The sequence below is a fragment of the Pantherophis guttatus genome, chromosome 1 (assembly GCF_059756535.1).
Source record: "Pantherophis guttatus breed Tessera chromosome 1, ASM5975653v1, whole genome shotgun sequence".
NCBI classification, from domain to species: Eukaryota; Metazoa; Chordata; class Lepidosauria; order Squamata; family Colubridae; genus Pantherophis; species Pantherophis guttatus.
Window position 1 is genome coordinate 74,745,697 of NC_142063.1, and position 15,634 is coordinate 74,761,330.

Sequence of the window (15,634 nt, forward strand, 5' to 3'; positions counted from 1 at the left end):
TAAGTGAATCACTGCAGTTAAGTTAGTAACACAGTTGTTAAGTGAATTTGGCTTCCCCATTGACTTTGCTTGTCAGAAGTTTGCAAAAGGGGATGACACAACCCTGGCAGTGGTGGGATTCAGCCAGTTCGCACCACTTCGGGAGAACCGGTTGTTAACTTTCTGAGCAGTTTGGTAAACTGGTTGTTGGAAGAAATCATTAGGGCAGAGAACCAGTTGTTAAATTATTTGAATCCCATCACTGAACCCTGGGATACTGCAAACGTCATTAATATGAGACAATTGTCAAGAATCCAAATGTAGATCACATGACCTTGGGAATGCTGCAATGGTCATAAGTATGAACACTGAGCATAAGTCACCTTTTCCCCTGCCGTTGTAACTGGTCACTTTTTGTAGTGCCGTTGTAACTTTGAACAGTCACTAAACAAACTGTTATAAATCAAGGATTACCTATACAGAAGTCAAATTGGCATAGATCGAATGATGCATGACATTTGTTGCACATTTTTAAATCTTTAGACCCTGGAATAGGGAACCAGAACTCTTGAGAGTTTGCTGATATGTACAGTAACTCCAAGCATCTGTTACTCATGCTGCCCGCTGGCATGTCTACAGTGACTGGAAGTTCAAGATTCTTTAACACCAGTTTATAAATCACTTCCAGGCATTTACTTTATAGCAAAAAAAGATCTGTCCCCAAAATAATGTCCTAGGTGTATTGGATACCTTAATTTTGTCTATTATTTACTGAAATGCTGAAAGTAGATCTATTCAGCCTCCACATCATTAGGCAGGAAGAATAAAACAAGTGGACTTACATTGTGTCAGCCCTGCAAGGAATCCTACTCAGAAAACAGACACCACGAGGACTATTGCAATTCCAATTCATTGGATCTCACCACTGAGCCATGGTGGCACATGGTTAGAATGCAGTATTGCAGGTTAACTCTGCCAACTGCCAGCTGTTCGTTATTGACCAGCTCAAGGTTGACTCAGCCTTCCATCCTTCCAAGGTTGGTAAAATGAGGACCCAGATTGTTGGGGGCAATATGATGACTCTGTAAACCACTTAGAGAGGGCTGTAAAGCACTATGAAGTGCTATATAAATCTAATTTATATAGCCATGATGGCACAGTGGTTAGAATGCAGTACTGCAGGCTACTTCTGCTACCTGCCACCTGCCTGCAATTTGGCAGTTTGAGTCTCACCGGCTCAAAGTTGACTCGGCCTTCCATCCTTCCGAGGTCAGTAAATGAGGACCAAGATTGTTGGGAGCAATATGCTGAATCTGTAAACCACTTAGAGAGAACTGTAAAGCACTATGAAGTGGTATATAAATCTAAATGCTATTGCTAAGTGCTATTGCTATTGTTGTAGGGTATAATAACAGAAACGTGAAAGCTCTTTCCTTCTGATGCTGCATAACAGCATTTTTCAACCTCAGCAACTTTGACTGCTGGCTGGGGAATTCTGGATGTTGATGTCCATGCATCTTAAAGGTGCTGAGGTTGACAAACACTACCGTATTGAATCAAGGTGGGATTCTGTCAAGTTGTTTTTGGATGCTTTCTCCTTTCTTGGGACTGTTTTAATGGTATAGTACTACTTAGAATTCTTCCATTTCTTTGTCAAAATTACCTACTCCTTTATACATTTATTAGATTGGATTGAATTGGATTGGATTACACATGGATTGATTATACTGCACTAGTGAAGCTGCATTTGGAATACTGCACCACAATACAGAAAAAGGTTCTGAGACCCTAGAAAGAGTGCAAAGAAGAGGGACAAATGTGATAAGGGATCCAGCCTAACCAAGAGAAGACTTAGGGGTGACATGAGAATTATCTTCCAGTACTTGAGGGGCTGTGACAGAGAAGTGGTTGACTTATTCTCCAAAGTACCTGTGTGTAGAACAAGAAGCAATGGGTGAAAGCTCATTAAAAAGAGATCCAACCTGGAACTACAGAGAAATTTCCTGACAATGAGAACAATTGAACAATGGAACCGCTTACGTCCTGGAGTTGTGGTTGCTCCATCAATGAAGGTTTTCGAGAGAAGATTGGACAACCATTTGTCCAGGAATGTATAAAATCTCATTCCATGGGCAGGACGTTGAACTAGAAGACCTTGTTTCTACGATTTCTATGATTGAATTCAAGTAGATCTCTCCAAGGGATCCTGGGCTTCACTGGAAGCAGTTTTCTGGGCAGTATTGATTACTATATTCAAGTCTAAGTGATTATACTTATGACTTTCCTTCAGACACCTTCTCTATACACATGGAATATAAAGAACGATAGAATTAGATCTGTGCGTGCAACAATTAAGGCCAACTTCAGGTAGTGATGTTGGTGTTGGTCTTGGTCACAATTGCTGAATTTTCTTCATGCCCTTAGTGTCTCTAGATGCAGACCAGGCTGACTCCAAAAGACATGCCTCCCCTTTTTTGGCTATGTGTTTGCTTTGATTTTCTTCCCACTTTGGGTTTTCTATCTAATCAGGTAATTACCTCAACAGGAGTATTATAATTTACATTACTAAATTTAAAGTACCTAATTACCTTAGGCATAATTACTTAACAAGAAAACATTTTGTGTTAGAAGCCAGAGAGGACATACTTTTTAGTTTTCCTATTAATGGGGATTACGTGATTAGTTGAGCAGACTGTGTTGCAATAATTTTGGCATTCATCACTAAACCTAAACCTAATGATATAGGTTTAGCAATATCCTTTTCCATCTTATTATAGAAAGTGGTATTGCCAGCTAGTTGAAGACAGGAATGTGTTTTCAAGAGTGATAAAGTAGCCTTTGCAGCTTTCATGTGTGTACAGGTAGTTCTCAACTTAGAACAGTTAGTTTAGTGACAACGGCACTGAAAAAAGGACTTAAGACCAAACTCGATTGCAGAAAATATGACTTCAGTAACAGAGTGGACAATGCCTGGAATGCACTACCCGACTCTGTAGTTTCTTCCCCAAACCCCCAAAACTTTAAACTGTCTACTGTTGACCTCACCCCATTCCTAAGAGGTCTGTAAGGGGCATGCATAAGTGCACCAGCGTGCCTACTATCCCTGTCCTAATATTCCTTTTTACTTACTCTTTTCATGTATTCAAATTATGTTTATACTTTTACCTGTTATCTTATATATGCTTGACAAATAAACGTATGATTATGATTATGATTTTCACACATATGACTATTGCAGCCTCCCCATGGTCATGTAATTTACATTCAGATGCTTGACAACTGTCTCATATTTATGATGGTTGCAGTGTCCCTGGGTCATGTGATCACCTTTTGCAACCTTCTGACAAGCAAAGTCAATGGGGAAGTGTTACGGCCCGTCAGCGGCCTGTGCAGCTAGTAGCTGATTCCGACAGTGAGGAGACTGGTGTGGTGCTGCGCCAGCAGCCTGTGCAGCTGGCACTCGAGTCAGACAATGAGGAGGCTGGAGAAGATGTGGTGCCAGAGACGGAGATTCAGCCAGGGCCTTCAGAAGCTCCCATAAGTGAAGAGGATGAAGAGGAGCCTCTTCTCGATCCACGGGCGCACAGAGCTGCCAAAAGGCAGGAGTGGCTCCTCAGGAGGAGGTCTCCTTGAGAGTAAGGCTTGGGGCTAATTGGTCACTCCCTTAGCCTATTTAAGGAGGATCGCCGACTGAAGCATTTTGCAGGGAACAACTTTGTTCACATACCTTCGTGTCTTGTCTTGCTTATTTTCTCAGCTTTTTGCAAATTGCTTCTGGGCATTCTGCCAACCACAGTAAGCTTTCAGTATTATTCTTTGAATTCTTGGCGACTGTTAATGCAGTTAATTAATAGCCATTGTTGTAAAAAACTGGTTTATTTAGTAAACTAATATTTGAACAGACTTTGTGTGTGCTGCGTTCTTTGGGGTCCGTAGCTGGGGCAGAACAGGAAGCCAGATTCATTTAACAACTGTGTTACTAACTTAGCAACTGCAATGATTAACAGATGTGGCAAGAAAAGTCATAACATGGGGCAAAATTCACTTAACAAATTTCACACTTAGCAACATAAATTTGGGACTCAATTGTGGTAGTAAATCGTGGACTACCTGTATCAACAAGTAGTCGGAATGGGACTTTTCGCCTCGGTCTCTTCGCATTGCCTGTTTCACCTTGAGATTTTCACCTCTGCATTATTAACCACAAACTTTTCTCCTCGGCTACCAAGGCGAAAAGTCCTAGACCCCAAGTAGTATATCTTAACATTGATGCACAAATCTGTTTTGATTTTTGTTACTTCTTCTCAGTATTACATCATATTTACTCTCTCCCCCCTTCTTTCTCCCTCCCCCTCTCTCCCCCCCGTCTCCCACCCCTCTCTCCATGTGTGTGTGTGCAAGAGAGAGAAAGAGAGAGACTGACTGTATAGCTTTTTACACTTTGGCAGCTGATCTCCAATTATTAATGAGCTTAAATATGCAGTTTTGAGGATAAAATTGGGCTTCTTGTGGGAAGAGGCTTGTTACACGTTGAGCTCTAGAGTTTTCTTCTACTCTTTTTTTTCATGCTTCACTGAAGTGTATTTAGCAGCTTCGGATTGGATTGTTGATGGTCTCAATGCAGCATTCTGAATATATCGGCTTGATTTCAGTCAGAGCTGCCCATATCAGACACGAGAGTCCTACTCCCTCTAGTGCAGCAAATGTGCATCCAGGAGACACTTCTGTTCCCCTGTTCTGTTGTTCTGCAATTATGCAGAAATAAAAATATTTTTATTAAAAACCTTGGAATCAAAAGTAAATCTAAAACCAAAATGTGTAGCGTTAAAATCCCCCACAGGCACTTTTCCTGTTATTTTACCAGATAGTCTCGTGAATGAAGTATTAAAAGTCTCTAAATAAATAGCGAAGCTGAGATCAAATATGTATTTTATCAGGAGGTCCCGCATTTAGGCTTCAACATTAGCTTGTCAATTCTTTTCATTCTCTGTAAAGTGAGGAAAAACCAACCAACCATGAATTGCCCTTTGGAAGGAGTTGGAGCTCTATCTGTCACAAGTCCAACTCCTTCCAAAGGGCGATTCATGGTCCCATCCCGTCCCCTCACTTTACAGAGACAAAAAAGAATTGACAAGCTCTGGGTCTCTTTTGCAACCTCAACAGGCAACAACAGATAATGTTACAGAGAGAGAGAAATTGCTCTTGGAGATGCAAACCTGAATTACAAGATCCATACAATCAAATCATTCACTAACCTATTATACATTTTATTTAATTATTTTTATCCCTGCCTGAGCATTCAAGACAGCTGAGTCCATCTTGGATGATTTCTCTTTCAGGACTTGGTCATATGAACCGGGATTGCAGATGGAATACAGGTAGTCCTTGACTTAACAACCACAATTCGGTCCAAACTTTGACATCCGTTAAGTGAGTTTTGCCCCATTTTACGACCTTTCTTGTCACATTTGTTAAATGAATCACTGCAGTTATTAAGTTAGTCACATGGTTGTGAAGTGAATCTGGCTTCCTTCATTGACTTTGCTTGTCAGAAGGTCGCAAAATGGGACCATATGATCTCGGGACACTGCAACCGTTATAAATATAAACCAGTTGCTACGCTTCCAAATTTTGATCATGTGACCCTGGGGATCCTGCAACAATCATAGGTGTGAAAATCAGTCTTAATTCTCAGTGATGTTGTAACTTTGAATGGTCACTAAATGAACTGTTGTAAGTCAAGAACTACCTGTAGTTTAATTTGCCATGGGGAGGAAGTAGGGATGGAAACAGAAACAGGGACTGCTGCCAAATTAAGATAAGAAGGATTCACACTTCAGGTTTGAGGTCCAGAAGCAATTTCTTTTTCCCACAATGTAATTTACTGTTAGCTGCTGGGCCCTGATTGGGATTAGGGCTCCCACTATTTCCCGTAAACTGAGCTGCATTACTAGGAATTCTGAGAGTTACCATCCCAACATGTAACTGAGCCCCTCATCTATGCTTTATCCACAAACGTGTTCCATTTTAGCTCTGCCATTTTGGTGTATATTGTTGCTAGAATTTCAGATTTAAGGGTAGCTGTCATGGCAGTGGCACTCCTTGTATCCTTCTTTTCTGGAGTTTCCTTCACTACTATTACTTGTTTAGAAAACTGTGAAACACCTCATTTAGAAACCATTTTCAGTGACAATACTGATGAAAAAGTAACTTTACAACCGGTTTCTAGCATTCACAATCTTCACAGATCTGTAAAGGAAAGGAAAGCTGAAGTAAGATCATAAGCCCACTCGCAATTTCACCTGGCAGCCACTTCATTTAATGACCGAATTGCTGATCCCGATTTTGTTTGCTAAATGAAGATTATTGGTTCTACTGATTCTTTAACTTATTGTATGCATACCCAGTACAGAATTTTAATCTAAATAATCCAATAGAAAACTTGACAATTACCTTGTGGCGGGGTGAAATCTAAAATTTTTTGCTACCGGTTCTGTGGGCGTGGCTTAATTAGTGGGCGTGGCTTGGTGATAAGGTGACTGGGTGGGCGTGGTCAAGTCAATGTCACTTCTTTGCCCTTTTTTAACCTACAAAACACAACACAACACAACTGGCTCACCCACAATGTAAAAGCAGCTGTGCTAGACCCAAAATGGCCCCTGCAACAAGCAGGAACCTCACAGAGCCACAAAAAGCCCAAAAAACCAACTTTCACACTTTACACACACAAAATTCCACATACAGCTTTGTGAGATTTTGTGTGTTTGTGTAGTTAGAGTGAAACACTGCAGAAACACACTAAATCTCAGAAAGCTGCACAAATATTATTTTATTTTTATTTATTTTTATTTTTATATAAAAGCAGCTAAATTTAAAACTTCCTAAACTTTAAATGGCTAGGTCTAAAAAAAGAATAACTAAGAAAAACCCCAATTAACTATTTTTTTAAAGCTCCCAAAGGGGAAAAAAATTTACCCAATAGAACAGAGTCTCCAACCTTGGCAACTTTAAGACTTGTGGACTTCAACTCCCAGGATTCCTCAGCCAGCTTTGCTGGGAGTTGAAGTCCACAAGTCTAGGCAGGAAGGTAGGCAGGCAGAAAGAGCTGCTCACTGATGAGCTTGATTGCAGGCAGGGAGATTCAGTTGCTTGCATTGCATAATGGATTGCAGGTATTACAGCGTTGCGACCAGCGGCTAAGGTAAGCAAGCTGGAGGCTGGGGGGAGGGGGGAAGAAACTTTTTTTCTTTTACATGGCTCTGGCGATCCAAGCTGAGTTGACTGATTAGCAAACAACTTAGCTGGGATCGGCTGGTCAGAGCCATTTAAAAGGAAAAAAAGGCTCTGATGATCGCGGGGCTCAGCTGGGCATGGGGGGCGGGGGCAGGGTTTTTTGCTACCGGTTCTCCAAACTGCCCGCCGCCATCACTACCTACTTGCCCGAGCCGGTCCGAACCGTGAGCATTTCACCCCTGCCTTGTGTGGAAGAAAGCAATTTTTAAAAGATTGAAAAACCAAACAATAGTTTTATACTATGCAGAGCAATGGCCACTGTGAAGACAAAATCCAGAAAATAACATCTGATAGGACAGATAGTACATATAGCTATGGTACCTACTAAAATAAATAAATAAATAACCAATTTCCTCGGACTTGGAAAATAATGTTTGGTATCATTTCATGACTCAGTTAAAGCAAGACTTTCCAACCCCTGGGCTGTGGCCCACTACTGGGCTGTGGCCCACTTGAAACTGGGCCATGGGCGAAATAGGCAAACATGAATGTGTGAAGCTCCACTAGCGTGAGCAGCGACCAAGCATGTACATGTGTTTGAAGCTCCACTAGCATGAGCAGCGGGCAAGCACACGCACGTGCGCAAAGCTCCTCTCACGCAAGCGGAGGGCACTTTGCTAGCACACAAAGCTCTATTCATGCAAATGGAGCTTCGCACATGAACACAAGTGACCTGCACTCAAGCGGTCTCTGTTCATACAAGTGGAGCTTCGCATGTGAATGCAAGCACACTCCACTCATGCGCAAAGCTCCATTCATGCAAGTGGAAGGCTTGTATGCTGCTCACACAAATGGAGTTGTGTGTGTGCGCATGCACTTTCCATTCACATGCCCTCCCACTGGGCTGGACCATCAAGTTGCAAAGGTTGGGGACCACTGAGTTAAAGGGTTCATTTTCATACCAGATGATTGCCTCAGCTTCTTGCAATCACTTGGGCGCCCTTTTTTGCTTTGAAAGATGGATTAACCTTTTCCATAATTAGGAAAACATTAAGTAGCAGCTGTGATTAGTTTAAAAAACCCTCTTGATTAGTAACAACAGAGAATTGCCTTTTGCAACCTGTAACTATAAAAATAATTTAGTGGAATTATTATGGATTTCCTAGGATAAGAGAGAACAGCACTATACAGTATTAAATTAAAACAACTAAGTTTAGTTTGTGGGTTGGTAAATCCTGGAAGAGGAAAGTAACAGACTGGTCAATATTACGCAGTGCTGAAGAAAGAACATGTAGTGAAAATTTCATTTGGAAGAAAGGAGCAGAATGAGAAAATGTCATCAGCACAGTATTTCTTACTTCTCAGGCCGCTTGTTTATCACAGTTCCAAGCACTGTGACGTCTTGTTTTATTGGATTCTTTTGCAAACAAGTCCGGGCCCAACACATGGTTGGCATCAAGTGCCTGGCAGAGATTATTGCTGATTCTTGATCTGAGCCTTCATAGAAAAAAGATAAAGACATAGCAATGAGGGCCAAATACCTGAATCACAGCCATGTGAATTTTCCAAAATGTCTTGAAGCAATGCTCTTTCAAGACATTCTGGGAAATTGTCTTTTTTCCAAATATGACTGTATTGCAAAGATGGAGACGTAGCTGCTGCTGCTGGTGGTAAACATGCGGGTGTGATGATCTCTTTGAAAAAAGACTTTCTACTAAATCCATATCAACTTGGTTGAAAGAGTTAACTCTTATAGGTAGATATGGCGGGAGCCAAGGTGCAGGCCGCTCTCAGGGAACTAGGATTCACTGCCTCAAAGCGATTACTTGTTCTGGCCCGTTTGGTTTTGGTTCACCGGGCTCACCTCGTATACCCGGTGACTTGGGATGTCAGGGCCCTGGCCACAGGCTGCTGCTGTTTAATGCCCAGTCTGTTGTTAACAAGGCTCCCCTCGTTCGGGACTTAATCCTGGAGGAGGGGGCTGAATGAACAAATTAGAATATTTCCAGAGGACAACAAACAAGACCATAAGGGGTATGGAGAAAAATACTTATGAAGAATGGTTGGAGGTGTTGGTGTTGGGTGCATTTAACTTAGAGAACAGAAGATTGATATGAGACATAATAACTGAATTCCAATATCTCTCATATAAAATGAATTGTTCAGAATTGCTCTATAAGAAGCAATGCATTTGAAATTAAAGAAGCAGATTTGGGTTGGACATCAGAAACAAACAAACAAACAAACAAACAAACAAACAAACTTTAATAGTAAGAGCAATTCAACAATGGACCAGATATGCCCTGGGAGATGGTAGATTCTCTTTTGCTGGAGATGTTTGAACAGAGTCTGTTAGTGATCCTGTAGCAATTGTATTGCAGTCTAGATGATTCCCACGGATGCTTCCAACCCTTTCATTCTATGAGTGTGTGATGGATAAATCAGTCTCCTTAGTTTTTCCCATCTTAAAATAAATTTTCTTGTATTTATCAATGACTTTTTTTAAAAAGAACATGCATGCAATACATATTTTTGAAAGCAATTCCTTTAATGTATAATAAGTAGTGTATGTTAAATCTAACATAACTATATATAACATATAATATGTACAATATAAGATATATATATATATATATATATATATATATATATATATATATATATATATATATATATATATATATATTTCTTTTTAATTCATAGGTTCAAATGTATAATACTTTTTTAGTCAGGGTTTTTTTCCTATGTAACTCAAGGTGTTTATGTAGCCATAGTGGGGTGATATCTCAAATCACCACTTTCAGGCTTTATCAGACATTTTGTGTTGTCTGTTCTGAGACTTATGGGAGACTGGGTTAGTACTATTTCTGTCTTATGAGACTTCTTCAGCCAGCCACACCCATATTTTATGACTCCTCCCTGTAAAGATCAAATATTTATTTTTATTTTGTTCTTTTTAATTCATAGGTTCAAATGTATAATACTTTTTTACATAGGAAGAGTTACATAGGAAAAAACCCTGACTAAAAAAGTATTTTACATTTGAACCTATGAATTAAAAAGAACAAAATAAAAATAAATATTTGACCTTTACAGGGAGGAGTCATAAAATATGGGTGTGGCTGGCTGAAGAAGTCTCATAAGACAGAAATAGTACTAACCCAGTCTCCCATAAGTCTCAGAACAGACAACACAAAATGTCTGATAAAGCCTGAAAGTGGTGATTTGAGATATCACCCCACTATGGCTACATAAACATCTTGAGTTACATAGGAAAAAACCCTGACTAAAAAAGTATTTATATATATATATTGCTCCTAGAAGCATGAAGCCGAAAACACCAGCCTGAAGATGACGAATGAGACTTCGTCGAAACGTTGCCAAGACACTTCCAATTTTACGCGGGAGAAAACCCGAATAACCAAAGACCTATATACATATACATATACATATACATATACATATACATATACATATACATACATACATACATACATAAAGTTATGTATACATACATACATACATACATACATACATACATACATACATATATATAAAGTTGCCATTCATTGCAACTTTAGCAGGGTCCTTTTATGTGATATGAAGCACTGGGGAATCCATGTATTTTAAAGAACTAACCAATATAGAAAGTTGACATCTTTTTCATTCCCAAACAGCCTGAACTTTTTAGCTGAGAGACAGAGAAACCATATATATCCAATTGTAGCTGACCTGTGGCAAGAAGGCTGACCCAGAATTTTAAAAGAATAAATCAATAGCTTTTTAAAAACGATGCAGTCCATCAAGCCATAGCAATGTTCTCAGGGAACTCCTGAGAATTTCCAAAAATAAACAAAAAATGCAGTTAACTGCCAGGTTTTCATTAAAGGGAAACTAAACTGAAGAGGAAAACAATTGTGCTAGATTTCCAAAAGGACAGGAATTAAAATAACTTCAGTAACTTGCGGCACAGCCTTTCCCTAAGGACATCTGTTCCTCCTACCAGGTCAGAAAATGTGGGCATGCTCCTAGTTCAGTCCCTTAAATATTGCCATCTTATGGGAGCTGGAAGCATGTTGTTTCTGTGGCAGGCCCTGCCCTATGGAACACGCTTCCTCTGAAGTTCAGCAGACCTCCACCCTTCTAGCTTTCCATAAAAGCATTGAAGACTTGGCTTTCCCCCCAAGCCCTGGGGGAAGATAAGATGAGGTGATTGCATGTAGGAAGTTTGACTTAGTGTGAGTTTTTGTTTTTAATATGTTTGTTTTTTAGATTTAATATGGTTTTAATGTTTTAATTTATGATTGGGAACTGCCCAGAATTTGTTATAAGATAGGTGGCTATGTAAATGTTTTAAGTAAATAAACTTTGTCATACGTTAAAAGCTGTTGCAAATAGCATAAATCTTTCGAAACAAATACATTTTTCCACTATTTAACAAAATAGGCATAATGAATAAAACAGAATTTGGATTGTTTTCTTGAGCAATGGTGGCAGCAGAAATCAATCAGTAAATTATTTAGTAAGGCTACACTGTATCTCAGTTACTAGCATAGGTTCTCTGGATAGAACTAAGACAAGAGCCATTAGAGGTAATAGGGTGTTGGGGTATCTCTCATACCGTGTTTCCCCAAAAATAAGACCCTGTCTTATATTTTTTTTAAACCCTGAAATAAGCGCTTGGCCTTATTGCCATGCGCTCAAAAGCCTGATTGGACTTATTATCAGGGAATGTCTTATTTTGGGGGAAACAGGGTATATATTGTTGGGTCACCCAGAAATTATCCTAATTGGATGTGGAAAAAGGGGCCAAGTAACTCTAGGGGAGGTGGGATTAGGCGGAAGCAAACTGAAGGAGTCAAGGCCTATCTTCTGCATATGCTAGCTGACAAGGCCATTGAAATCCTGATAATCTGACTTGCCTATTCCTTCAGAATTGGAGCCACCACTCCTGCTGTCTAATGCAGTTCATATAAAAAGGAACATTGCTTTCAAAATGTATATAAGACTCTCTTAATTTTACTTTAGGAGCTCTAGGTAGCAAATTCAGGTATGGATTTACACATTTCACAGTCCACTAAGCATGGATATATAGTATGCATGTATATCATTTCAAGAAACTTGCCTATATTAGGCCTGGAGAACAAATCAGGTTTCATTTAGTTGTTTATTTAATAAACAAGTCAGTGTGACTGTTCATCTATCCAATTAAATACTGGGCAGCAAACAAAAGATAAAATCCAAGAAATATTCAAAAATCCTGTCTCTCTCTCCCTCTCTCTCCCTCCTTCTCCTGTCTCTCTCTGTAGTATTTGTCCCTCATTCCCACCCTCTGACAGGCCCATAATTCATGGCATTTTTGGAGAGCACTTTTTCAGCTCTTTGATGTGAAACTCCACTTATTCTTACATCACAAGTCAGATGGAGCTATTGAGAAAATAAATTCTACCTTAGCTTCGTTGCTTTATAAATTATCAGTAGAAAAGTCAGCCTGATCTTTAACTTACAACTGACTTAAAATGACTTAGTTTATGCCTTTACTCAGTCATCATTTCAGGCCACTAATCATCTGTGCTGGCTGCCAAATCTTTTCCAGTCCTCCCAGTTCCTTTCCTCTTATGGAATTCTCTTATTCCAAGGCTGAAAAAGGGAAACTAGCATAAAAATTCTGCAATTTAGAAGGCAAGAGGATATCAACCACTTGGCACTAGGGACTACTAATTCATAGCAAAGAGTCAGAGCCTGACCTTGCCTGAATGCCAAGGCTTAAATCATGCTGCCTATTTAAGATCATTGAGGAGCTGAAACTTCTTCGGAGCAGGGGATGTTAATGGCTCTAATTAAGCAAAGCTAGGAACTCTGGCTATATGAATGTATATTTCAGAGTCTGTATCTTTGTTGCAGTGTTTCTGGCAACCTTGGCAACTTTAAGGTGTGTGGACTTTAATCAGATGCATCTTCCTTTCCCTCTCTCCAGTTGTGGCTAGCACTGTGCCTATCCTCCTATTTTTGTTTCTTTGTTGATTGACCACCACTCTTCCTTTTAACTCTCTCTACCTCTCTTAGCTTCACTCAAGTCAAGGGTTATGGCTTGTGAGGATATTATAAATGAAATTGAATTGTTGAAGGAAGCAAGGGGTAGGCATCTTTTGATCAATCTGTGTCTGGATAGATCTTCCAATAAATCACATATCCCAGTCTGCCTGTCCTGCACCAGGAGGGACCAGTAGAAAAACAAGGATTGGAAGCTGTAGATGAAACACTGTAGGATTCTGGGCTTTGACATAATCCAATTGTTGCTTGAGGAGGTGCTGAGTGAAGTTTATCCTGGAGAAAACAGGAGGCTACTCGGTATTATGAAAAAGCAGGAGGTAATTAGTATGTTTCTAATGGTTTTTTTTAACTTGGTTGTAGATCATTTAGCAGGTACTGCCAGAACTGAGTGACTGTAAATTAGAGAAAGATCTGCAGAGAAAGAATTTGTAATTTGTAGCTGGTGCATAAGTGGAAGCGAGAAAAACAGGTTCATTTCAATCTGATAGTCTGGAGCTAAAACATCCATAATACCTAGGCCAGGGGTCATAAGACATTTTGCAGGGCAAGGAGTCAGGAGAAATGAGAAATGAGAAGCCACAGCAACACACTGTCTGGTCATGGAGAATTGTTTCAAACAAAGCAGTGTTTCTCGTTCTTGGCAATTTTAAGTTGTGTGGATTTCAAAGAGAGAGAGAGAGAGAGAGAAACAGAGACAGAGACAGAGAGAGAGGAAGGATAAAATAAGAAAGGAAGTAGCTTAAATGCACAAGTCAACACGATGGTTCAGCCCAGAAAGAACATTAGGTAAATATGGAAGAAGTATGTCTATCACTCAGTTTTGAAAAAAGAATGCCCAAAAGTCCATTGACAGGAAACAACAGAAGCAAAAGCCTAGGATATAACTCTGTCTCTGATATACAAAGATGTTCTGCAGTAGAGAGAACTCTGTGTATAGCATTTTTTTTTCTTGTTTGCAATAAAGCAAGTGATCTAATCGATTTACACCTCTATAAATTTTCAAGTATTAGCTCACTACCAAATGAAAGGGTTGACTTTCTGGAAAAGAGATTTATTGACATGCCTGGTATGAAGTTAGACATACTAACATGGGATATAGGACATGGGATCATATCCTGTATTTATGGAATATGGCATTCCTTGATTCAAGAAATATAAAGGATAAGATGAAAGAATGAGATCACAGGGACTCCAGCCCAGGTCATGGAGCTGATGAAATAGATATTTCATCTATGCATGGTTGGCTTCTTTATTTTTATGTAATTGATTTCATTTAATTTCTATAGCTACCCATCTTCAGCAAGTGACTTATGCAAGATATCTTTCATTTTCTCTCAGCAGACCAACTCTTTATTCAACTGGCTAGTTGGCTAAAGCATGGCAAGGAATCCTGCCTTGCTCTGTCGAAACCAGATGAGCAATATTTTCTCATCAATCTGATCTCAGCATGTGCGGCCTCTTCATAATCCACCTTGGCAAAGTTGGTGTACCTGCTTTTTTTCCTTAGGACTCTGTGGCTGCTACAATTAATCCAGTTGCAGCAATATATTTATGGCACCAAGACACAGGAGTATGAATAAATAAATCAACTCCTCAACTATGAACACATTGCAGATGAATAAATGGCCTTGAAGAAATGCCGTCTATATCCTTGAAACAGCTGTTTGTATAATTTGCTAATATAGATATGGTAATATGATAGTTTATCACTGATGTTTCTGTCTCTCTAGCCCGTGCAAACATTTGTATATAATAATAATGATCACAAAAGGACCTTGGGATTTCTCCATGTCTGACTGGAGAAAGCAAAACAAGAAATATGGTTCAGATTAGTCTAAAGGAAGAACAAAGCCTAGTGCTTTTCAATATTTTAATAGATGATATGGACAAAGGACTTGATGCAGTGATGGCTAACCTTTTCCGGACCGAGTGCCCAAAGCTCCCGAACCCCCAAAATGCAATGTGTGTGTGGCCCCCGCATGTGGTCCTGCCCCTGTGCATGCATGCACAGACCCCTTCATGTGCGACCGCGCACATGTGGCCTGCCCCGTGTATATGTGCAACCCCCACATGTGCTCTGCCCTCGTGAATGTGCGGCAGAGACCCGAAGACCAGCTGGCTGGTGGGAGGCACATGCACATGAGTGGCAAAGCTGATCTGGGGTGACGGCACGTGTGCCCATAGAGGGTGCTGCATGCCACCTCTGGCGTGCCATAGGTTCACCATACTGACTTGAAGGAATGCTTACCAAATCTGTAGACAATACTAGGAGGAATGGATAATATTTGGGAGAGGAGGGAAAAATTCAAAAATATTTAGACAGGCTAGAACAGTTAAGTTAACATTAAGTTATGCATGTAGGAACTAA

The 15,634-nt window shown here is 39.9% G+C and overlaps 1 long non-coding RNA gene across 1 annotated transcript; it reads left to right on the forward strand.

Annotated features, from left to right (window-relative positions):
• The first annotated feature begins 7,141 nt into the window (after positions 1-7,141).
• Positions 7,142-14,923, forward strand: LOC117665563 (uncharacterized). Its single transcript, XR_009621426.2, has 2 exons — positions 7,142-7,180; positions 14,608-14,923. It is a non-coding gene; the product is annotated as an uncharacterized LOC117665563 (long non-coding RNA).
• Positions 14,924-15,634: the final 711 nt, after the last annotated feature.